At 36.0% G+C, this 24,493-nt stretch overlaps 1 protein-coding gene and 1 long non-coding RNA gene across 8 annotated transcripts in view; one reads left to right on the plus strand and one right to left on the minus strand.

The window, feature by feature from the left end:
* Arhgap24 (Rho GTPase activating protein 24) overlaps positions 1-24,493 on the minus strand; it is a 747,975-nt gene that overhangs the window by 156,563 nt on the left and 566,919 nt on the right. Inside the window, exon 1 of one of the 5 annotated variants that reach the window (XM_046457587.2) lies at positions 11,195-11,386. The exons of the other annotated variants lie outside the window; for them this stretch is intronic. The gene's annotated coding sequence lies outside the window, so the exon portion shown is untranslated. Of the gene's footprint in view, positions 1-11,194; positions 11,387-24,493 lie in introns of those variants that run through there. 5 annotated transcript variants of the gene reach the window in all.
* LOC124101563 (uncharacterized) lies at positions 10,695-23,762 on the plus strand. 3 transcript variants are annotated; one of them, XR_009228044.1, is made up of 4 exons: positions 10,695-10,819; positions 13,927-13,976; positions 14,556-14,623; positions 22,066-23,762. It is a non-coding gene; the product is annotated as an uncharacterized LOC124101563 (long non-coding RNA). The 3 variants fall into 3 exon arrangements; XR_006854654.2 differs by lacking the exons at positions 10,695-10,819; positions 22,066-23,762 and adding exons at positions 13,208-13,447; positions 16,462-21,282; XR_006854655.2 differs by lacking the exon at positions 10,695-10,819 and adding an exon at positions 13,209-13,447.

Consider the following 24,493-nt stretch of genomic DNA (forward strand, 5'->3'; position numbering starts at 1 on the left):
AGAGCTGGGGATGTGGCTCAGTGGTTAAGCGCTCCTAAGTTCAATCCCCAGTACAAAATAAATAAATAAATAAATAAAATAAAGAGCAAGTGTTTGGCAAAGTTAGAAGGTGACTGAATGGAGTTAGTGGGAGGGAGGGAGTAGAAAGCAGTTTACTGGGTTTATATCTAAAAGGAAATGCGTTTAAAACTTTTCACTTTAGAAAGCACATGATTCCAGAAAAAAAAAGAAAGAAAGAAAGAAGGAGGGGGATGGCACATCTGTGGTCACATTTTTACAATAGAAGATATATTTAAAACAGATTTTAAAGTAGTTACTTTGACCTTTTAAAGATATATTCAGAATGATAACATGTCTCTCTCAGGAGCTAGTATCCACAGTGGTTATGCACAAAATCTATGAGATAACATTTGAATTCTGACCCTGCCACTTGTTGATGTTGGAATTTATTTAGCCTCCATCTCAACTTCCTCCACTTCACAATTTCCTCATCTGTCATTCATAGCACTGCTGTGAGAATTAAAAGCGTTCAAGTATGTTAAGCACTTGGGAAAGTGGCTGGCACAGGGTAACAACACATGCTCACTCTTTTTTCTATACATTATCTGAACCCAATAAAGAATGTTAGAAGAAGAGTAATTTGGATTTGCAAAGTATGTTTTAACTACCTAATATGTAGAAAAGGCCAACAGAAATGCAGTGCTTATTTAGGAACCCAAACCAAGTATAATCTTGAGAGAAGATAAAACTTATCAAAGTTTTTTTAATTTTCAGTGACAAATCTTCATTCCCACATAGATAAACTTAAACACAATATTATCAACTGATTTAGTGGGATCAGAACATGCTCCATGTTGTATACTTGCTGGTATCCTGGATTCTAAGGGAACAGACCCCTGAGCATAGTTTACTTTTGTGGAAAATTATGTGTCACTTCAAGTCTCTACCCCCATGAGAACTGTGACCTCAGTGGTGCTCTTGGGAAACTGCATTTGTTCCTCTGCTATTATAAGCATTTGCCCAAGATGACTCCAGGACAAAGTTTAATTCAGGCTCTTTTATTTTAAACTTTTCTCTTTCCATCTGTCTTCATGTAACAGTGACTCTAACAACCACAACTTCCGGCTGAATTACATTTTTCAGGAAGTATGAGATCCCAGGGCAGGGGGGCAGAGGCAAAGCAAGAGTTCACCACATGCTTTCAATCGCTTAGGAGACAGTATTATAAACTCAAATGCTGTTTCCATTGCTGGGGAAGTTTGTTCCTTGATAGGCCTTATTTCAGGATTAAGTTGTATGACTCAGCTTGCTGGGTTAACTCAAATATAGGCCAGTTTGGCCAAAATGATAGAACTTATGCAAGCAAAGCCGGTTTAGGGGAAAAGAATTTGAGCTATCTTTGCATATGATGAATTTCTGGGCTCACTTCTGAGGGATAATCTACAGTAAGGGGAATAAATAATTATTCAAATTTAACTCCTAATATCACTCCTCTAGAGAATGATATTACTATGCTAGAATAATGGCACACGTAATTGATACTTTCACATATTTACCTGGTCCCAGAACATAAATATGATTCCTTTTTGTCCCCCTTATTGGCAGTGGAGACAGGGTTTTTGGTTTTTTGTTTGTTTCTTTCAATGAGCTAGAATATCTCTTTCTCAAACTTTAGAGTACAAATGAAACACTTGGGGATGTAAATGAAAATACAGATTCTGATTCAGTATGTCTAGGTAGAGACTTGAGATTTGACTTTCTGAACCAGTTCTGAAATGATTAACGTCATGGTTTAGATAGGAGGTGTCCCCCAAAATCTCATGTGCCAGAAAGTATAGAGGTGAAATGACTAGGTGATGAGAGTTTTAATTAATCAGTGCATTAATCCCCTAACAGGGATTAACTGGGTGGTAACTATGGGCAGGTAGGTGTGCCCGGAGGAGGTGGGTCACTGGGGGACATGTGCCTTTGGGTTATATATTTTGTTCTTGGTGAGTAGAACGTTCTCTGTACTTTTTGATGTGATCTGACCTGCTTTCCTCTCCCATGCTCTTGTGTATGATAATGTTCTGCCTCAATGGAACGAACCAGCCATATATGGACTGTGAACCCCAAAATGATGTTGTCCTCTTCTAAAATTGTTCATGTCAGGTCTTTTGGTCACAGTGGCAAAAACAGTTGACTAAAGCAGAAATCAATGCTGCAATCCACAGACCAGATTTGAATAGCTTGGACGTCCTACTTTATGAATTTACCTAAGTTCTCTCCTTCTCACACAATGTTATAGATTGAATGTGTCTTCCAAAAAATTATGTTGAAATCCACTACCTCAGAAAGTGACCTTGTTTGGAAAAAAGGCCTTTTCAGAGGTAATTAAGTTAAGATGAGGCAAATAGTGTGGTCCATGACCTAATTTAGATGATGTCATTATAAAAAGGGGAAATTTGGACAGAAGACAGACATGCATGAGAATATGATGTTAAAAGACTCAGGAAGAAGACAGTTATCTAAAAACTGAGAAACTTCGGAGTTTTCCAGAAGATAAAGGAGAAACCTGGAACAGATCCTTCCCTTATGGTGTCAGAAGGAGCATCAGCCTGCCAACAGCTTTGATTTAGACTTCTGGCTTCCAGAAGTAGGAGGCAGTGAACTTCTGTTGTTTAAACAGTTTGTTCACTCAGTTGTGGAGCTTTGTTACAGTAGCATCAGGAAAGTCATAACTATTGCACTAAGGACTTAGCCTTGACATTTTTTTTTTCTTTCTTTCTGGTAACCTCTGACACAAACAGTTTTAGGTGCACTGCTAATCTCAGTGCAATGTGAAGAATGTGAAGACAACATCCCATACACAGATAACAACACAGAGGCGTCAACCATGTTTCTCAGGTTTGTCCAGAAATAAAGCTTGAGTTGACCCTGCTGTCATTTAGGTGTCAGATAATGACATTTTGTCATAAATTGCCAACACTGTCAAATTTAAATTCTATTATTTATTCAAAGTATTTTTGTCTAAAAATCTCCATTAAACTGTTTAATTCCTTTGTAGACCTATAAATTATTAGCAGCTCTATCAATTGCCTTTCTTTTCAATGTCATGTTATATAATGAAACAAAGCGTTTTTAAAAGAATTACATTGTGAGAGCTATTAAGTTCACAATGAATACAAATAGACTTATTTGTGAGGGTATACACAAGAATAAAGTTGGCTAATATCACCATAAGATGGGTTCCTACAAATCAGTCTCACAGAAAACATGATTCAAATATACTCCCCCAAATAAAATGACAGATTACTTGCAGGGTATTACCAAAGTTTGTTTTCACTTATGATATCCACAGAAGTTAAAATGGTAAGTTCTTGATTCTTATATTTGGCTATGATATTTCTGAATTTAGCTCACCCATTTTTTATTCCCTTGGTGGTTTTTGACTGGGGGCTGCACCACTCTCTTGAGGGTGTTTAGAGAGTGTGAGAGTTTAGGGTTTCACAGAAATGGAGGTGGTCCTGGCATTTAGAGCAAGGACTGGAGAAACAGATATCCTGTGAAGCAAAGGATGATTATATATATATATATATATTTGTTCCTCACCAAATACCAAAAGCTCATCCTTGTTGATGCCCTCATCCCATCCTGACATTTCCTTAAGATTAATCATCTTTTCAGTTTGGGCTCTGTGTGTTCACCCTTTGATTTCTACCACAAATCATACTGACTTCATGGTGCTCCCTTCCTCTGGTTTGACAGCTGTGCCATTCCTTTGTGTGTTCAAAGAGCACAGATTTCTCCCTCTCTTCTTCTGATGGATGACAATAAAGAAGACACTGGGTCAACCACATAGGCATTCTTCTGGGTTTTGTTGTATTATTTTGGAGGAAAAGAAAAGGGATCAGTTTTATCGATAAATCTGACCCACACAGTAAACTTTGCATTGGACTTCTTGAGGTATTTTAATTTTTTTTTAGTGGAAAAATATTTTAAAAGACCTGCCATTTTCCTGCATTATTATAGTCCCTATCTCATTCTTTTCTTTTATCTATTCAATTGTCAAATACAAATAAGCACCTGTTATGAGTAAGATACTGTGTTAGGCCTCTTAAAGGGAGGTTGCATACCATGCTAATAAAATCTCTGTTCTATGTTAGTCAGATCTTCCCTGTTTTATTTCCCATTATTATCTTATTCTGCCTCATAATTTTCCCTTACTATATGCTTTCATCCAATCTAGAAAACCTCATTTCTCCACAAAATTATGGTAATCCTATTATTTAAAATATCACCATTCATGAATTATTTTGCATTGTTTCTTCTACTATAGACAAATCTTCATATGTATTTTATTAAACTTCACAACACATGATTTTGCTAATATTACAGATATAAAATAGAAGCATAGAAAGGTTAAATGACTTTCCATTGTCAAACGGCTCAATCAAGTCTTTCAAAACAGATCTAGCTGATCCTACCTGTATTCTTAACTAATATAAAATATTTCTGATAATTACAATCATGCTTCTATAACTTCCAGTGCACTTTAAATGCTCTGCTTAAAAATTTTAGCATTAACACAGTTGGCCTTCATGTGCAGGACTTTGACTAAATTAATCCTGACTGTTTTAGAAGCTGGTTGTACCTTCCAAGTTTCTATTAAAAAATACAGTTTCAAATGTTAAACAACTTTTCTGGGTTTCTTAGCTAATACAAATCCACACCACAGAAATTCCAAATATAACTAAGTAGTCCTCTGCAATTTTTCAATGCCTGCAGGCTTTTGTAGTTCTGTGGATTTGCTTTAATCTGTTGCTAGGAACATTGCACATTGCTCTAAACAGACTGCCAGTCTGAGAAATTTAGCGTGAATGACATAAGTGTTTCTTTTATCCAGGTCAGAAGATGGTGTGAGATGGTATGGGAGGTCAGGGAAGGGAAATGGAGGGAATTCCAGGACAAAGAAATCAATAAGAGGAATGGGAAGTGAAAAATGTAAGAATCTACAGACCTAAAAACAAAACAAAAAACAAACAACCTTTCCAACTGGAGCCCTCCTGCTCCCCACCAAGTTGCATCCTTGATAGCTTTTGGAATCAGTTCCATCTAATCTGATAACTCTGAAGGGCACAGGCAAAGCTGATGGCTTCTCATTCCATTGTCTCACCATTTGGAATCACAGACCAGATACCTTCGGATACCACAGGGAGTGACCCCACTTTGAGACCTCATTCAAATGTCAGATTGAGGAATCGGGAAAGTTAAGAGCAAGAAAAGTTTTTTTTTTTTTTTTTTTTTTTTTTTTTTTTTTATTTCCCCTAATACTTGTCTGCTTACAGCATGGAACACAGGCAGGCATCAGCTTTGAAATTAAATAGGAAGTTTGTGATCTGCATATGTATCATTTTTGTTTGGCCCTTGGGAGTCTGAAAAGCATAGGGGATACTGGAATTGATGGTATAGAGAAATTTCCACTTTTGACCCTTTCCTTCTGCTATGGAGATGGCCATGATTGTCACCAAGCTGAAGTCCCTCTCCAGCAGCAGAGAGCCTTTCTACCCTTGCTCACAGCTGCTTAGTGGTATGGTGAGTTTGGCATAGTAAGTACACCAAAGCCTTCTGACATGCTTTTAATTTCATATTCTACATCTTTGGCACTTTTAGAATTTGTTTTGGTATAAGGAATAAATCTTTTTAACTCTTTTATAAATGACTATCTAGTTGTTCCAATACCCAGTAAGTCTTATTGACTCATTAATCCTTCCCCAACAGTTTTGAAGTTATGAATTTTTATACACTGAATTCTAGTGGGGCATTCTAATAACTGGAATGGAAAGTCTAGGAAGAGTGAAATAATTTTATTTCCCCTGAAACACCATATACATGTTTTTTTTTCCTTTTTTAATTATTCAATGAATAAATGGAAGAAATATAAGGGGGAGAAGTCATGCTTTCTCTTTCAGGAGAGCAGATATTAATCTATTCTACAATTAACCTCTTCTACTGCTTAAAAACTCTTTAATACCTGTGTGCATTGTTGCTTAGTTGAGAAGTAAGGACATTGCAGATGGCACTTCTGCTGGTTCAGCTGAAAACTGAATTGCTATTCAACTTATGTATTTCCTTTGACACATTTTATGTTTGCTAATAAAGGCACAGGCTGGACATGAATATTTTTAAGTGATAGAGATTCAGCTTTTGTTGGAGCAAAATAATTACCACAATTTTACTCTTCTTCTTTGAATTTATTATGAAAATCAGACTGAAAACAATGTTAAAAGGTTCTTAGGGAATCTGCAGAAAATCTGTCAATGTTTGATTTACTCATTTATTTGTTTACTTGACAATTATTTATTGAGAAACTATTATGTGCCAAATGAGGGTTCCAACCAAAGGTGAATGATGAATCTGCAAAGAGATAATTTCTTTAATAATTCTAGCCTAATTAGCATGCTTACTAGACTTGAATGTGGAAGCATTTATTGTTAGACTCTAAATCAAATAGTAAGTCATTGTACAGGGGAAGTAAATGTCCTGAGCTTATTTAGTAAAGAGGATTCATTTCTTTTCAACTTTTTTGGTTGGTTTAAAGTATTGGATTAAAAAAAAAAAAAACAAGCAAAAAACTTTTCTGGAGTTAACTAAGAGTTAGCTGTATTATGGGGCAAATTTGTTCTCAGAAAATTATTGTCTATGAAGGACTAATCAGGAGAGCACCACCATTGGCAAAATGGTACTTAGTAGTCAGGCTATTTTTGTATTGGTGTATTAGTCTGTACTAATCATGCCTTTTAATCTTCTTATCTCTTATGCTTTGACATCAGGGTCCTGGTGACAATAGAGAGATTGGCCTTCCCAGGGTGAACCCATACCTGGAGGCAGCAAGCTCCCCTCAACACCTGACTTTCACATGCAAATCAATCAATCCAGAACACATTCTCCAACCATACTGCTCCCATACTAGGCCTTATTCATTTGCTGCATCCCTAGGACCAAATACCAGACAATTACAGAAGGCTTCTAACTCCAGAGCTCACTGGACTTATCCAAACTGCCCAGTTCTGAACTACTTACCTCCTCTTGTCTGTTCCTTCATGTGCAAACCAAAAGGTTCTTGCCTTTGTTTTCCACTGACTCTCTACCTCCTGACTGACTTTGGTGCTTCTCTATGTGGTCCTTGACTGGTGTGACATATCTCTTCTTCTTGGGAACTTAAGAATGACAAACTGCTGCCTTTTCAAGAGCAATCATCTGTTGGCATCGCCATATGGAATAAACAAAACTTACCATTTGAATACATAGTTCTTACATGAATTTAGAAAGAGAGGAGACACTTCTTTATAACTACAAAATAACCCCTTTCCACATTGTCACATTCTGTTGAATTACGTCAAATGAAACCTCATTCCAAAAGAGAATAAAAGTTGAGGAAGGGACAGCTTCCCATTTGTTATATACTTTAACATCAAAATGCTCAGAGTATGCTGATCTTTAAAATATTCAATCAGAAGAGAGCATTAAGAAGTTTATTTTTTATCAATTTCAATATATTGCAATAGAATTTTTAGAAATTCCCTTGGCAAGAGGTAGTTATTTGGGAAGCCCACCCTACTAGAAACAACTTAAATGTTTAAGACAGGTATTGTATTGATTATAATACAGGATGAACATCCCTAATCTCCAAATTCAAGGTGCTCCCAAATCTGAAACTTTTTGAGTGCCAACATGACACGAAAAGTGGAAAATTCCACACCTAGCCTCATATGATACATTGCAATCAAAACACAGGTGCACTAAAAATATTGTTCAAAATTATTTTCAGGTTATACATATTAAGTGCATGTGGAACATAAATGAATTTCATGTTTACACCTGAGTTCCATTTCCAAGATACCTCATTGGATATATGTATACATTCCAAAATCCCTAAAAAGCAAAGATCTGTAGCTCTTCTGGTCCTAAGAATTTTGGGTAAAGTATACTCAACCTATAATATGTATTTAAGATAATTACTTTGGTCGGTGGGTACCTCCTGTGGTGGCCAATGACGACAGCTGTAATGATCTAGGTACATCTTCTAGCAACCAGACTCTATCCTTTGTATTTCCTTAGGAAGCACATCCGATTCAAGATAATTAAGCCAGGGGCTGGATTTGTGGCTTGGTTTCGAACACTGCCTAGCATAAGGAGACCCTGGGTTAGATCCTTCACAGGGAAAAACAACAACAAAATAGCAAGATAAATGAGGCAAACTTGGAGACTTGCAGAAAATGCCTATAGTCCCTGACTCTGTAGCAAATCATCTGTCACCACCTGTTCCTATTCCAGTGGCCAAGTCCAGTCCTTGCAGCTCAGGGTTCTACTGAGGAACCTTGTGACCTCAGAGGGACATTTCCAGATAATTAGTCATATTACAACCTTGCCTTCCATGTTCCTTCTCTGCAAACAACTTAGGCCTACTTCAAGGAATTTAGAAGAAATAGTTAAAAGTTATATAAGTGTTCATTATTTTATCTGAATCTACACTTCTTTCTAAGGAGTTCGTAGGCAGAGTAGAACTTATTGGCTGAAGTAAAGAGATTAAAAACTACTGATAATACTTAAAGCCACCCCATGTACTACAAATCATGTTTCATCTCAGTTTACCAAAAATCTATGAAAGTAAAAGCATGTCAGTATATAGGTTTCCAGACCTGGCTAGGTTGGATGGATAAACCAGCATGAATCACAGAAATATTAAGTTTTTACAGTAGGAATAGTTACTATCTGTATGGTAGCCATTTATCTCCCTTTCCCACTACCCACCCATTTCCTGCTCAGCCAATGGGAAGCGATCAATTGATCTCAGGGGATGTGGGTCTTTCCCCAGTCCCAGAGGATAAATCATAACTGCTTTCTTGGCCAAAGTGTAGAAATTTTGGGTAGGGCAAAGAAACAACATTCAGTAAATTAAGGATTTAGTAAGTTGAAAGTCTGGAATAAAAGTATCAAGCTTAGAGAAAAAGAGGGAGCAAGAATACAATGTTTTTGCATTTTAGAAAATTAGAGATTATTATCAAATAAATACATAAAGGTTAATGTTTTCCTTCAACTAGGGAAGTTTAATTACATAGAAGTAAATGTGTTTGACCAGACTGGTATGTACTTTGAGGTCAGTACTGATAATCTCTAAACCTTCTAAACCTCTTTGCATTTTGAAGTAAGCTAGTTATCTAAAGAATAAACACAGGCACCATTCAAGGCTTTACCTAGCTATTTACATCGATTGTGTCTCATTTAATAGATGACTAACTTTCTAGTCTTTTTGCATGGAAGAAGACTATGGGTACCCATGGATCACATTTGAACATATTGAACTCTTATTATCAGAGAGATATGGGTATTCATATGTTAATCAGTGATTAGAGATCCTCATATGCATCTGTCCAGTCATGGTAGTAAAAGCAAGTTAAACATTTTTTAAAGAAGTGGCCATATTTTTAGATCATGGCAGCAGAAAAGTCAATGTGGTACAGGCTCCAATATGGAAATGTCAATCATCACTCCTTTGTATACCTCCAGTTCCACATCTGTGAAATGAAACCTTTCTTGTTCTAAGCTTGCAAAAGAAGCATGACAATGTTGGAGTCAGACAGGCATTTTCTGCTGATCAGTCCATAGTGTTCTTACAAGAGAATGAAAGCAAAGAGACCATGAAGACAGTGCCCAAGGAACTTACCAGTCTGTATGTAGGTAGAAACAGGTAACATACTAATTTAGAATACTAGAATTTTTTTCTAAACTAAACTTAATTCAAAACTAGGATGATTTTGTTATTGTAGGTTATTTGTTAATTGTTTAAAATAATTGCTCATTGTAGTTAAATAAATTTATTTATTAGTATTTAAAACTTACTGGAGACCAGTTAGAAATGCAATTTAAATATGTAATGTTTTTCAATTAATTTTATGTTTCTCAGCAAAAGAATTCAACTTAATTAAGACAGACAAGTACATTCCACAGTTGACAATGTGTTTTATTAAGAATTTTTGCACTTGGCTTTGTTTCTGCTGACTCTGAACTTCCTTAAACATGTTATTATTCTTTCATTAGACATAAAAATTTGAGAAGCTAGAGTACTTTTCAGTACTCCCTCATTATTACTTTTTTATTGTTTTGTACTTTTTTTCTCCTTTCTAAATTTAATAGCTTTTCTAACTTTTTCTTTTTGTACCTATACAATACTAAATTCCTGCATTTTTCACTTTTATAGAATATGTATTTCATGTATACGAATCTTCTGTATATTTGCTTAGTTACCAGAAAACAGTGTGCCCCTTATACCGATTTTATAGATTTACTTGAGTAGCTAACATACAAAACTGGCTCAGGATTAAGGTCCATCTGTTTACCCAAGAGAGTAGTTTTGACTCCTATTGTGTGTACTCCTAGTGAGGACATAATCTATGCTCCTACATACTTTCACAAGCTTATTCAATAGTTGTATTGTCCTGTACACACAGAATGTGAAGTCACACAGTTCAAATATGCTGAAAACAAAAGCTCCATTAGGTTAATTATGATAATTATAAGCACCTCAAAACGATAGCAATTATTATCTAGGTTTGTTTGTTTGTTTTTTGGTCTTGGTTGTTTCAAAATCACTCCCCTCCTACACACACACACACACACACACACACAGGCATACCAAAGGCCAAGTAGAAGTTTTCATTTTCACAAGAAAACACACAGAAAACTCCACGTTATTCTTATCATCAGATCAGACCTCATGGCACTCTACTCTGGAAAGTTTCGACCACTGCCAAGTGGATGAAGCAAAGAATACACCACAGTAAGTACTCAAAAAAATATCTATCAGGTTAACATCTGAAGCAGTTTTCATATGCCTTCCAGTAAGCACTGGAATTCTGCATATGAACAGTTATGTGATTTGGCAGCAGCAATTAATGAAAGAATCCAAGAAAAATGGCACTTATAATGATCACATTTCGGCGCAGAAGAACAGCTCCATGCCCAATCTGTTGCCACAATTTGGACACCGGGAGAGCTGAATGGATCGTGACAGAATACAAGGGCAAAAATAAAACCAAGCATAGTTCAGGTCCTGAATTTGTGGTGTTATACATATCCCCAAATTATCAAACACAATTAACAGCAATACCTGGCAATTTGTCTCCAAATTAAGGAAAAAGCCCCCGACTCTCACCTTGCACAAACACACACTTCAGTGGTCAGTGACAAATGCAGGCTGGGAGACAGAGCAGCTGCTCTGTCCTGAGCTGCTGCTCTGTCCTGAGCTGCTTAAAGCACATTCGAGCCCTGCTCAGGTCCTACTCTGTGTTTGCTCACTGCAGTTTCTCCCATGACTCCATCACCCAGGAATGGAAACCACCGGCTCTCTCCCAGCCAGCGCTAGTGGGCTCCCCAGCTACTGAGCTCAGGTAAAAATGCTGAGTTCTGCAAGGTCACCACAAGGTGAATAAAATCAGACTGACTGTAAGGGGGAGAGGAACGGCTGTCAAGGAAAGACCCTAAACTCCAGACACCTTGCCTTTCAAAAAATACCAAATTCCATAAATCAGAGCTGGGACAATAGGAGGTCACAGAAGCAGTAAATCTGAGAATCTCACATGGCATCAAGCCAAGGAGCTAACCCTGGGGGCATTCATTAAGCAATAATCTCTTTCTCCTTCTCTCTCTCTCTCTCTCTCTCTCTCTCTCTCTCTCTCTCTCTCTCGCGCTCTCTCTCTCTCTCTCTCTCTCTCTCTCTCTCTCTCTCTCTCTCCTACACACACACACACACACACTGGCAGTCTTCATGGTAGCTATACTAATTGACGAGATATCTTTCTCAAGTCAAACAATTTTTTTCCTATATTTTCCAAGCAACAAGGCTTGAAGAAGCGTTTCATAAAAATTAAAGCACTTGTCAAAATCAAAATAATTATTCTAAGAGCAAAAAAATTTCAGATCCATAAACTAAACCATATTAATTAAGTCTCATGTTTTGCTTACATACTGGAATTGTGCAAACAACTCCCATATTAAAAAAAAATAATAAAGATGTTGTTATTTCAGAGTTGACTGACAGAATCAATTAAAATTTCTCATAAAAATTCCTACCATCTTTTTCAAGATTAGTCTTGACTTATGCACATTTTAGTTTGGGCATCTACAAGAAGATATTTCTTGCACAAAATGCAATTGCTCTGTATGTATATACTATATAGATGCTGACATGTTTATAAAGTGTTTCTCTGTAGAAGCTGGGGTTGTGGCTCAGTGGTAGAGTGCTTGCCTAGCATGTGTGAGGCCCTGGGTTTGATCCTCAGCACCACATAAAAATAAATTGATTAAAAAAATAGGTATTATGTTCAACTACAACAACAACAACAAAGAAAACATATTTTTTAAAAAAGTGTTTCTCTGTAAAGTATCAAGTCGAAGTATCAAGTTTTCATTTCTCAGGTTTTGATGTTCTCAGAAATGCAGAAGGAAAAATATTAATACTTACAAATACTCTATGAAACAGTATTTCTTTTTAGTTGTAAATTTTTCATATAGTCAAATAATTATTTACTGAATTGTAGAGTGATTGCTTGAACAAGAAATTGTGCTCACAGTTTAGCCACTTTCCTTTCCCTTCCTCCAACCACCAGTTAACCAGCAATTTATTTAACCTCCTAGGCATCAGTCTTGCAATCTATGAAACAGGGATTTGTTGCCAGCATTTTCTTTGTCTACTTCCTGGGTTGGGTGGTGTGAAGTTGAAATGGAACAATGTGTGGGAAAAAATGCTTTGTATTTTGCAGAGTGCTGGGGAAAATGTGCTTGCTGGGAAAATGCACTTATCTCCCTTCAATTGCCCTAGTTAGTACCAGGACCAGTGAATTGCTTTCTGTATTCTCAGAGAGGGCTCCTTGAGCTTCATAGGAGAGTGCTTGTTTCAAGTGGGCTATAAATAGAGTTTAGGATTTTATTGAACTGCTGTTCTGTTTGTAGCAGGTCTTGATGGCAGTCACCACATGGCCAGAGTCAGTTAATTGTGAGCAACAGGAGTTCTGTCTAGTCTTGGAGGCAGAATCAGACCAGTTGAAACTAATAAAAAATACTCACATGCATGACTGTTTTCATGGTTAGCTGGGTGTCCTGGTGTACTCCTGTGTTCCAGGGGGTTGGGAAAGAGAATTAATGGTGGGGAAAGGTTGGGGATGGAATGCAAAGTTCACTACTGAGTTAATTCAGCAACAACTGGATCTAGGCATTCATGCTAATGTTCCAACAATTACTTTTGCATTATTTAGAGGCTAGGTTGTGGGAAAGGGAGGACCAGGGCAGGAAGACAGGTGGAGAAGAGGCAAGGAACTAACAATGTGACCACATTTTGTGTCTTATGAGAATATAGGACTGTGAATTTTAGAAATATTATCTCAGTTAATTCTCTTAAGACTTTTATGAGGTAGTTGTTATTATTCTTATTTTAGAGATGAGAATAATTAGCCTACACACTATAAACTAGTGAGTGGTGGAGTTTGAATTACAACCAAGGTCTGCATATCTTAGAGTTCCATATTCTGAGTTAAAGTATAACTTCCTCAGAGAAAAGAAATAAAATTTGCCTTTTACATAGCAAGATAGGAAAGGCAAAAATGCAAATTACCAAGAAAACTTCTTGAGTGTATTTACCAGGCAAGTAAATTTTATAAGGAGTTCAGAGTTCTTTTTTAAAAAAATACATTTTGATTTTTTTTTAACAATTAACTTGTGGCAAGATGCAGGCAATTTTTGTCAATAGGAGCCAAAACTATTTTAAAAATGGGGTCCTATCTCTCAAGTTGAAAAAGCAAGTTCAGAAGTCTTTCTCTGTAGTAGAAAGCTACTCTGTTTTTAAAAATACAAATCATGCACTAATTTATATTAATTTGCTTAAATTACCAGGCCCTGAGGAATGCCCTAAAATGAAGCAAGGCGATCTGTTGATCTTAAAGGTAAGAAGAATTTTTTTTTCTAACTACAGTTTGGAGTATATTATGGTAATTCTATTTTCAGTCTCTTGAGTTTAAGGACATTAATAAATAACAGGTTCTTTCTACCCATTTGATTGTAAAGCTGGAGGCAGAATCTGAATTGCAACCCTACATTGGGTATGAGTGTCATTCCCAGCTATAAGAAAAATATTTAAATTGTATCCTCAGGCCACTAGTCCAATTCATACCAAATTCTCAAACAGTTTGTTTCTGCCTTCAATATCCCCTTTTTCCAGTTTTTTTTTTTTTTCAGTTTTCTTTGAGAATGCCACTGATTATACCTTGCCTCTGCTTTTGAAAATTTCATCTATAGAATGTACAATCTAAAATCTCTCATGAAACCAGGCTCTTCATTGTCTCCAAATTTAGCCATAGGAAACTATAAATCTGAAAGTCTTACAAATAGAAACAATTTGCTGTTTTTAGATACATTCAGTAAAAAGAGAAATAATACTTATAGTACTAAGGTTACTAACTAAGGTAGTAGAAAGTTAAAATAAGTAATAAAAAAATTACATGTATTTTGTCTCAATTTTCTAGCTAAATTCTGAGTGAAAACAAAAGAAAATCCTAGCAGTATCCTGAGATCGTTAAGGATGCACATAAAAGTAAGGAGTCTTCAGTTGTTTAGTATTTATTGCAATGTTACCTCAGCTTAGAATGTGCTTTTGAAGTTCACTGCAACCTGCTTATTCTGGTGGCATCAGATTTAACTAATGATGAAATTTTTAAATGAGTTAATATGTTGTATAACATGTATAACACATGACAAAGTTAAAAGGCTATTTTCTCATTACCAAACCCATTCTATTTCTCAGTGAAGGATAAGAAAAGAGTCAAAGTCAGAATTAAAAAAAAAAGAAAAAAAAGAAAGGCCATTGAAGTTATTTTTCAACAAAATAAGATATAAAAGGAAAATTTTCAATTATGTCTCAATTCAGAAATAATAAAAATGGAAACCGTTCTTGGTATTTAATTATTATACTGCCATAGTAAGATATTTTTTTTATATCAGAGAAAACATTTGCCATTTGTTTTTTTTTTTTTGGGGGGGGAGGGATTGGCTAATTTCACTTAGCATTATCTTCTCCAACTACATCCATTTACCTGCAAATGCCATGATTTTATTCTCTTTTATTGCTGAGCAATATTCCATTCTGTATATATGCCATATTTTTATAATCCCTTCATCTACTGAAGGGCATCTAGGTTGGTTCCACAGTTTAGCTATTTTGAATTGTGTTGCTATAAACATTGATGTGGCTGTGTCCCTGTTGTATGCTGTTTTTAAGTCCTTTGGGTATAGACCAAGGAGAGGGATAGCTGGGTCAAATGGTGGTTCCATTTCAAGTTTTCCAAGGAATCTCCATACTGCTTTCCATATTCGCTGCACCAATTTGTAGTCCCACTAGCAGTGTATGAGTGTGCCTTTTTCACCCCTTTCTCACCAACATTTATTGTTGTTTGTCTTCATAATAGCTGCCGTTCTGTCTGGGGTGAGATGGTATCTTAGAGTAGTTTTGATTTGCATTTCTTTAATTGCTAGAGATGATGCACATTTTTTCATATATTTGTTGACTGATTGAATATCCTCTTCTGAGAAATGTCTGTTCATGTCCTTGGCCCATTTATTTATTGGGTTATTTTTTTGGTGTTTAGCTTTTTGAGTTCTTCATGTACCCTAGAGATTAGTGCTCTAGCTGATGTGTGAGGGGTAAAAAATTGCTCCCAAGATGTAGGCTCCCTTTTCACCTCACAGATTGTTTCTTTTGCTGAGAAGAAACTTTTTAGTTTGAGTCCATCCCATTTATTGATTCTTGTTTTTAATTCTTGTGCTATAGGAGTCCTATTAAGGAAGTTGGGGCCTAATCCCACATGATGACTCATAGTTGGGTAGGGAAAGGGAACATGGGAGAAATAGACAAACTCTAGATAGGGCAGAGGGGTGGGAAGAGAAGGGAGGGGGCAGGGGGTTAGCAATGATGGTGGAATGTGATGGACATCATTATCCAAAGTACATGTATGAAGACATGAATTGGTGTGAACATACTTTATATAGAGAGATATGAAAAACTGTGTTCTATATGTGTAATAAGAATTGTGATGCATTCCGCTGTCATGTATTTTAAAAGTAAAGGCAATTTAAAAAAATATATATTTTCTTTTTTTATAATCAGTACAGCCAGTAATTGCCTAAGGGTCTTTTACCAGAGCATAAAATAATTTCATTTTGTTTCCTCCATTTCTTTGTCTCAGAAATTTTATTTTTGTCTTTTGGGTTTTGAGATCCTGGTTTCAGAATTATAATTTGAAAAGAAAATTGCATTGAAATGTAAAAGTATGATGAAAAAAATCATTCAGAAGCATGGATGACATTCCAATAGTGACCAGAGTAAAGATGTGTTAGTTTTTTTTTTTGGTTGATTCTTTTGTTTTCTTCTTATAGAGCTGGGATTTGAACACAGGGGGCTCTACATACCAGGAAAGAACTTTACCACTGAGCTACATCCTCAGGCCCTTCTTTGGTTCTTGAAGAAGCCTTCCTAGCCTGTCCTAGTGGTGATGTTTAAGTCAATTCTTAATGGAGCCTGGCCTAAAGTCTTTGGAGTCCGTCCATTTAGGATACAATGGTGTTCATGGATGAGCAGAATGGAATTTTTTCTAACTTGAAAACTAAAAAGAAAAAGCATTTTTGAACACTTTTTTCCCCTTTTGTTCTCTTCAATTCTGCTCCTTTTTTCGGAACTTTGGAACAGCTTTACTTGATTATACCTTGAATCTGTGAAAGTCATTTAGATGAAAACCAAGTGTAACCAGAAATATGTAAGCTTTTAGGATTGTAATCATTTTATGTGGATGTTTAAAGACAAACTGTGAGGTCTTTTTACCTACTACTAAAGATATATGGAAATATACATGCTCTTTACCTTAAGATAGGGTTACATTCTAATACACCTATCACGATTCCAAAATACCATAAATCAAAAATGCATTTAATACATCTAACAAACTGAACATCTTCACTTAGCCACACTGTACACTGTAGAGCATCTCTGTTCACTCTCATGATCATGTGGTTGACTGTGAGCTGTGCCTCACTGTTGCTTAGCATGGCAAGAGAAGATCATACCATATACCATTAGCCTATGAAGACCAAAATTCAAAACTCATATTACACTTTCTGCTGAATACATACAGCCTTTGCATCACTGTAAAGTTAAAAAGTTGTAACTGAAGCCTTCATAAACACAAGCACCATCAGTAGTTAAAATGATTGAAATTGAACACTTCCTGAACAGTTCTAATTTTCCACATTTTTAAACATATTTTTTATTGAATGGCAATTTTATTTCTAGGTACAAAAGATGCATATATTAATCACTTTTCTACCCTAAAATGTGAGGAACTAGTCCTAGTTTTACCCAATACTTTCCTAAACACATTTAATTGGATTTGGAAACAGAAACGTATGAAGAAAAAAAAAAAGAATATCCCTTTGTGAATGTAAGGAAAGGAATATGGGAGCATTTAAAGTTATTTTTAAAAAATAATGATGGAGATCATTGGACATACTTGAAATCTTTGTAAAAATATAGCTGTGTAGTACAATTTTACCTCACACTCACATGGCATGAGACATATTCCTCAGGTGGCTCTCAGCAGGTACCAGGCAGCCTGAGGTGGGTGATTATAGAATCAGCTGCAGTTCCACCAGAGTGCTAAGTTCAGGGCTCCTTCAGGAAATCTGAGATATCCAGGAACATAGGTATTCCTGTATTCCACCAAGTGGAATCTTGGGAGAAAACTTTCAAAAACATCAACAGCAATGTCCTAGGTTTTAGAGAACTTAATATACATCCAAATGCCATGTTACAATCATGATTAAAATTAGAGGGCTATGTAAGAGTTTTTAAAACATATTTTAATTATATATTGTTATTATGTATATTATTATATGTGTTACATATTATAGAAAGTAATAATACATTACCCAATCAAGCATATGAGAAAATAGGGGGTACAATGATCACATCTTGTAATCAATATTTCATAGTACAGAAAAATATAAAATATATACTTTATACTGTGAGATTTATCTCTAAGTAATGAGATAATAACGATTGTATTTTTGTTTTCCTGATTTTTAAATGCTCTGCAATGACTATTACTTCAACGTAATGAAAGAAAGAAAAACAGAAGAAAGAAAGAGAAAAGAAGGAAGGGAAGGAAAAAGGGAGAAAGAAATACAGTAACTTCCGTTCATGATGTGGGGGTCATTTTTGAAAACATATTTCTTGACATAGCTACTTTGTCATACTTATAATTTCTTTAGGTGGAAATTTCCACCTTCAGACATGTTATTACCATTATTCTTACTATCTGCACTGAAAATGTCCTCCAGTACACAGAACAAGATTCTAGATGCTACAGTATTACAGTATGAGGAAAATCTAGAGCAGTTTGGGTTCCATTGAATTTTAAGATATAAAAATGGGATATAGGGAAAATGATGGATGTATACATGTGCATGTTTGCATATGGTAGACTCCAATTTAGAGAGAATGGTTATGGTACAGATATAAATAGCATGATACCCATTCATGAGTACATGACCACAGTCTTAGGGTAACTTGTCCATTTCTAAAAGATGAATGGTGAACTAACAGTACCTATATGAACAAGAAAAGTTATTGTTTCCTAAGAAATTATATTGCTTTAGCACATATTTCAGATACATTTCTTTTGTAATGGAAACCTAAATTGGCTTGGAGTGAGCAAGCCAAATGGGAGACATTACTTCTCTGATGCTACTTGAGGCTTACTTACTTTGGTTTGTGCTCCATGTATCTTTCTGGTTTAACCAGGAGCCAGGGTCAGAGGTTTTAGGATTAACAAAAAACACCAAACAAACATTAGCCTGATAATTAAATAACAGATTCAGGTCCTCAATGTATATTTTCTTGAGAATCAGAGTCTCAAACATTAAAGTCTGATTATTTGGACTTATCCTAAGATTTATTTGCCTCCTACTAGTTGGTTAAATATTTTTAAAGTACTCAGACAAAATCCACAAGAATTGAGCATTTTCCTTTTTAGTAGTTAAGTCATAGCCATGAGTTCCCTTTTTAAATGGGAATAAAGTTTTCTAAAATGCTTACATGGATAAAAAGCTTTATTAGCTGACCAAGGCTGTATTTCCAAAGAATGAGATTTGACTTTTAAACAGAATCAACGTGGATGGGATTGGGAGTTCACTGTGCTCTTCAGATATTATTAAGCTGGAGGCTCAAAAATAAAATGAAAATCTTTGAAGAACTCTCTCAAGAAAAACAGAAGATTCTGTTACTTATATAATATCTTCAGTTTGGCCTGTACCTAAACAAATGTATGTGTTTGTGTTATTCCGAATCTTAATTTGGGCACTACTGCAATTCCCATTTCCTCCCTTTCCCTCTCATCCCTCTTCCCTATCTATAATTCATCTATTCCTCCCATGCTCCCCCTCCCTACCCCACTATGAGTCAGCCTCCTTATATCAGAGAAAACATTCACCATTTGTTTTTTGGGGATTGGCTAACTTCACTTAGCATTATCTTCTCCAGCACCATCCATTTACCTGCAAATGCCATGATCTTATTCTCTTATAATGCTGAGTAATGTTCCATTGTGTATATATGCCATATTTTTTTAATCCATTCATCCACTGAAGGGCATCTAGGTCTGCTCCACAGTTTAGCTATTGTGAATTGTGTTGCTATAAACATCCATGTGGCTATGTCCCTGTAGTATTCTGTTTTTAATTCCTTTTGTATAGTTTGAGGAGAGGGATAGCTGGATCAAATGGTGGTTCCATTCCCAGATTTCCTATGAATCTCCATACTGCTTTCCATATTGGCTATACCAATTTGTAGTTCCACCAGCAATGTATGAGTGTACCTTTTCCCCCACATCCTTGCCAACACTTACAGTTGTTTGCCTTCATAATAGCTGCCATTCTGACTGGAGTCAGATGATATCTTAGAGTAGTTTTGATTTGCATTTCTCTGATTGCTAGAGATGATGAGCACTTTTTCATATATTTGTTGGTTGATTGTATATCCTCTTCTGAGAAGTGTCTGTTTAGATCCTTGGCCCATTTGTTTATTGGGTTATTTGTTTTTTCAGTGCTTAGCTTTTTGAGTTCTTATATATTCTAGAGATTAGTGCTCTATCTGATGTGTGAGGGGTAAAAATTTGCTCCCAGAATGTAGGCTCTCTGTTCACCTCACAGATTCTTTCTTTTGCTGAGAAGAGACTTTTTAATTTGAGTCCATCCCATTTATTGATTTTTGGTTTTAATTATATTGTTATAGGTTGTGGCCTAATCCCACATGATGAAGATTAGGGCCTACTTTTTCTTCTATTAGACTCAGAGTCTCTGGTTTAATTCCTAGGTCCTTGATCCATTTTGAGTTAAGTTTTGTACATGGTGAGAGATAGGGGTTTAATTTCATTTTGTTGCATTTGGATTTCCAGTTTTTCCAGCACCATTTGTTGAAGCAATAGTAACAAAAACAGCATGGTATTGGCACCAAAACAGACTGGTAGACCAATGGTACAGAATAGAGGACACAGAGACTAACCCACAAAATTATAATTATCTTATATTAGACAAAGGTGCCAATAACATGCACTGGAGAAAAGATAACATCTTCAACAAATGGTACTGGGAAATTCCAGCTATTTTTAGAAACTGCATAAAATTGTATTTTTATGGAATGACCGAATATCATTCTATGAAATTTCATCTTAGTTTATAAAAAATAATTGAAAAATGGTAGCTTATGCATGCATAGCATATTAATAGCCAAAATCTGTTTTAAGGATTATATTCTATCAAGAAGAAAGACAATCCTATTTGTTAGTGTAATTGCCTCCTGCTTGAAAACTAGTAGTTTATCATCGGGACAAGTTTCTATTTAAATGTAAAGACCTTAATAGTAAAGAAAATTAGATATATAAACTCATTACCATACAGTGTGTATATCTTTCTATCTAAATATACACACAGATATGTGTAAATGTATATATATATATATTTTTTTTCTATATGTAGAGTTTTATGTGGTTGTGGTAATACTTCACACATAGAGGTTTTATTTATCCTTTCACTTACAACATTTTATAAGCATTTTTCTTTTATCCACAATCTTCAAATGTGATATAATATTATGATAAACTTTGTAAAGTATAAAATACAGAAATAAAATAGTTATTATATTTGTGATTTTCAATGCCTGCATAGATTTTTTAAATTAATATGATAGTTTATTTCTGTTTTCCCAGCTTGGGACCATAACTTTGACTTTTTTCCCAGCTTTTTTGGGGGTAAAATTGTACACTACTATACTACTAAGCACATTTACGGAGCCAGACATGGTGGCACACACCTGTAATCCCAGCAGCTCAGGAGGCTGAGGCAGGAGAGGTCTCAAGTTTAAGGCCAGCTTCAGCAAATCAGTGAGGCCTTCAGCAATTTAGTGAGACCCTGTCTCATACCAAAATAAATATAAAAAGAACTGGGATATTGCTCCGTGGTAAAGCACCCCTGGGTTAAATAAAACAAAAACATTTATGTTTTCCTGTAGATTTCTTTTCAAAGTTTCCTTTTAGAATAAATTTATAGAAATAAAAGGACCCCTGGGTCAAAAAGTGAGCTTGTGTTTAGCCAACCTCAGTAAAAACAATTTAATATTTTCATTAAAACTACTTGCTGCATTTGGAAAGCAGAACACCATCATAATAAATGAAAGCATAGAAGTTTATGTATAAAAGATTTTTATCGTTAGACCCTTTGGGAAATTACATGGTGTGATGGAAGTCCAGAAAATTAAGAAACTGAGGAATGAAACTAAGAGACCTGCCACAGGTTGTCAAGACTCAGTCATGTTAAGTGGTGGACTTGTAATTAGTGATGCAGGTTATCTGACTGCAGTGTCCATGCTTCTGATTGGTGCTGTGCTATATAATGAAGCCTACTGATGTGTATACTGTTCTTTGCTTTAATTAGGATCAAGAAAAAAAAATGGATAACACACTACAAGAATCGTGGACTTGCAGAGCTCTACCATTATTTGGGATATTATCCCTGTTATTTCACATGTGAAAAGATTGGGTTATATAAAGTTGAAGTCATGTCTCAAAGCCATACAGCTATGTTGGTCTGAAAATTAAAGATGAAGAAGATACTGTTTAACAAAGTTGGTGCTTCATTTATATGAAGGGCAAGGCTGAAAGTTTCACAAAACCAGCTTAAGTAATATCTACCACTTATTGAGCAGTGGTTATATTCCAAAGACTTTGAATACATTTTTATCATCCTCCCAATGTGCCAGAAAGATAGACTCTTATTTTATCTCATTTTATGATTTTATAATGTTACAGATGAGGAAATTAAGTTTCAAAATTTTAAGTGGTTTTTCCAAATTACAGATCAGGTAGTGGTGAATCAGTTTGAGTCTAAAGATCATGTGCTTTCAAATATACCTGGGAAGGGGGCAGTTTATATTCTCATCCTGGGTAGAATGCAGGGGAATTACAGAAAGAAAAATACCTTAATTAGACATGAATGTTCCCTACTCCTTGCTATGTGTCTTTGACATTGACACCCACCCTATCAAACCCCTGCAACAAACTCAGAAGGGCTGATGCCTTTCACCACTTTTCACTCCTTTGATATGGAAACCCTGCCCAGTCAACTTGACTAAGCTTTCTTTATCTTCTATCATTGTCTCCCCAGAAACTTTACAAAACAATAAGAGAGCTTAGAGTTAGGTGCTGAAGGTCCTTGAGGTAGGATAGAAGACTTAAGAATATGTAGAAAGGAGACCAACAGGGAAGAGGAAGAAACAATTTTCAATCTGAGAAGCTCCATGAACATCCTAAGCCTGTTGTTTTGCCAGAACAAATTCTTTAAAAGCCCTTGGATCTTAGAGTAGTGTGAATGTAGGTGATTAATTCCTACATACATTGTTAGCTTATACAACATACTTTCTTCAGACTAAATACAGCCAGAGGAAAAATACTGTCAGAGACTTTTGATCGGTGTATATTCCAAACATTGTCTGTTGACTGCATGACATCAACCTAGAGACCCTGAAACAAACAGACCACCAGGATCTTCCCCGTGCTCCATATTGGATACCCAGTTGATGAATTATCTTGACATTCCTTCTTTCCAATGGCTTTTAGAAGTACGCTAATATGAACAGAGACAGAGGGGAGAAGGAGTGGAGGTACTTCCTTTGTGCTATCTGGAAAGCCATCTCTCAGAACATCATCAGACCCTGAGACAGGCTGAGGAAGGACCATTCTTTCTTACTTGAAGAAAGTAAAAATGGTTGGTGATAACAAAACAAAGCAATAACTACAACAAACAAACAAACAAACAAAACCCACTTATTTCTTAGGAACTGAAGGAGCATTAGAGAGAATGACATGTAAATGACCAAATGACAAAATGAACCAAAAAGTAGGGCAGTGGTGAGAGGAGTTGAAAGGAAGAACTTTACAAAGCAGTGCCTCAGGGAGTTAGAAAGCTAACACCTGCCTAAGTACTGAGGTGAAACCAACAAGGTGTGAAAATGCCTGTCTGGAGTCCTTAGGACTTAACTCTGAGGATCTTGCTTGCTCTATACTGATGCCTGCTACACAGTTTTCTCAAAAGGATCACAATAAAATAAAAAGCCTATTTTTTTTTTTTTTGGAATTGGGACAAAAAAATGAAAAAAGAATGCTGGAACATTTGGTTTCTTTCATTCTAAGAAGTAATAAACAGTGATGTAAAACTGTTGAAACAAGTAAATAAACATATTTATTAGGGTAAGTTGGTAGGGACAAACTCCTAAACCCCAGATAGGTCAACATTGTGCTTATGAAGTTTCATGGGGAGGGGATGGTTCTGGGAAAGGGAAGGAATAAAGAAAAAAAAAAAGTAATGCTCAGAGGGATAGAGACCAACGTTGAGTCTTCCAGGTAAAAAAATAAATTCTCCAGGACTGGGGACATCACAAAAGCTGTGGCAGATCCCTGGCATAATAGTGCATGGAGTGCCCCAGAGAGATTATAGGACTTGCTGGAGAAAGGTGGCAGTACAGGGTGGTCACTGGGGCCGGCCCCCAGCACTGGAGAGAATGAGATATAAATGACCAAAGCATTCACACTGAATAAAAACAGGTTAAAGTGCAGAGTGGTCAGAGCCATTGAAAGGAAAATAATTAACTAAGCAATACTGCTGGGAGTTGAAGGCTAACATCCATCTAGATACCAAGGTAGAATGACACAGGATGAAAATGCCTATCAGTATGCCCAGGGGACAGGGCTTCAAAGCCAGACAAGCACCCAGAGTCCCAGAGATCTTGGCACAGAGGCATCAGAACCACCCATCACAGGACTGGGCTTAGGCATGGATAATGTCAGCCTAGTGTGAGGAGAAGACT

The sequence above is a fragment of the Marmota monax genome, unplaced genomic scaffold (genome assembly GCF_021218885.2).
Source record: "Marmota monax isolate L192 unplaced genomic scaffold, Marmota_monax_Labrador192_F-V1.1 WCK01_AAM20220418_F8-fsc00128, whole genome shotgun sequence".
Taxonomy (NCBI): domain Eukaryota; kingdom Metazoa; phylum Chordata; class Mammalia; order Rodentia; family Sciuridae; genus Marmota; species Marmota monax.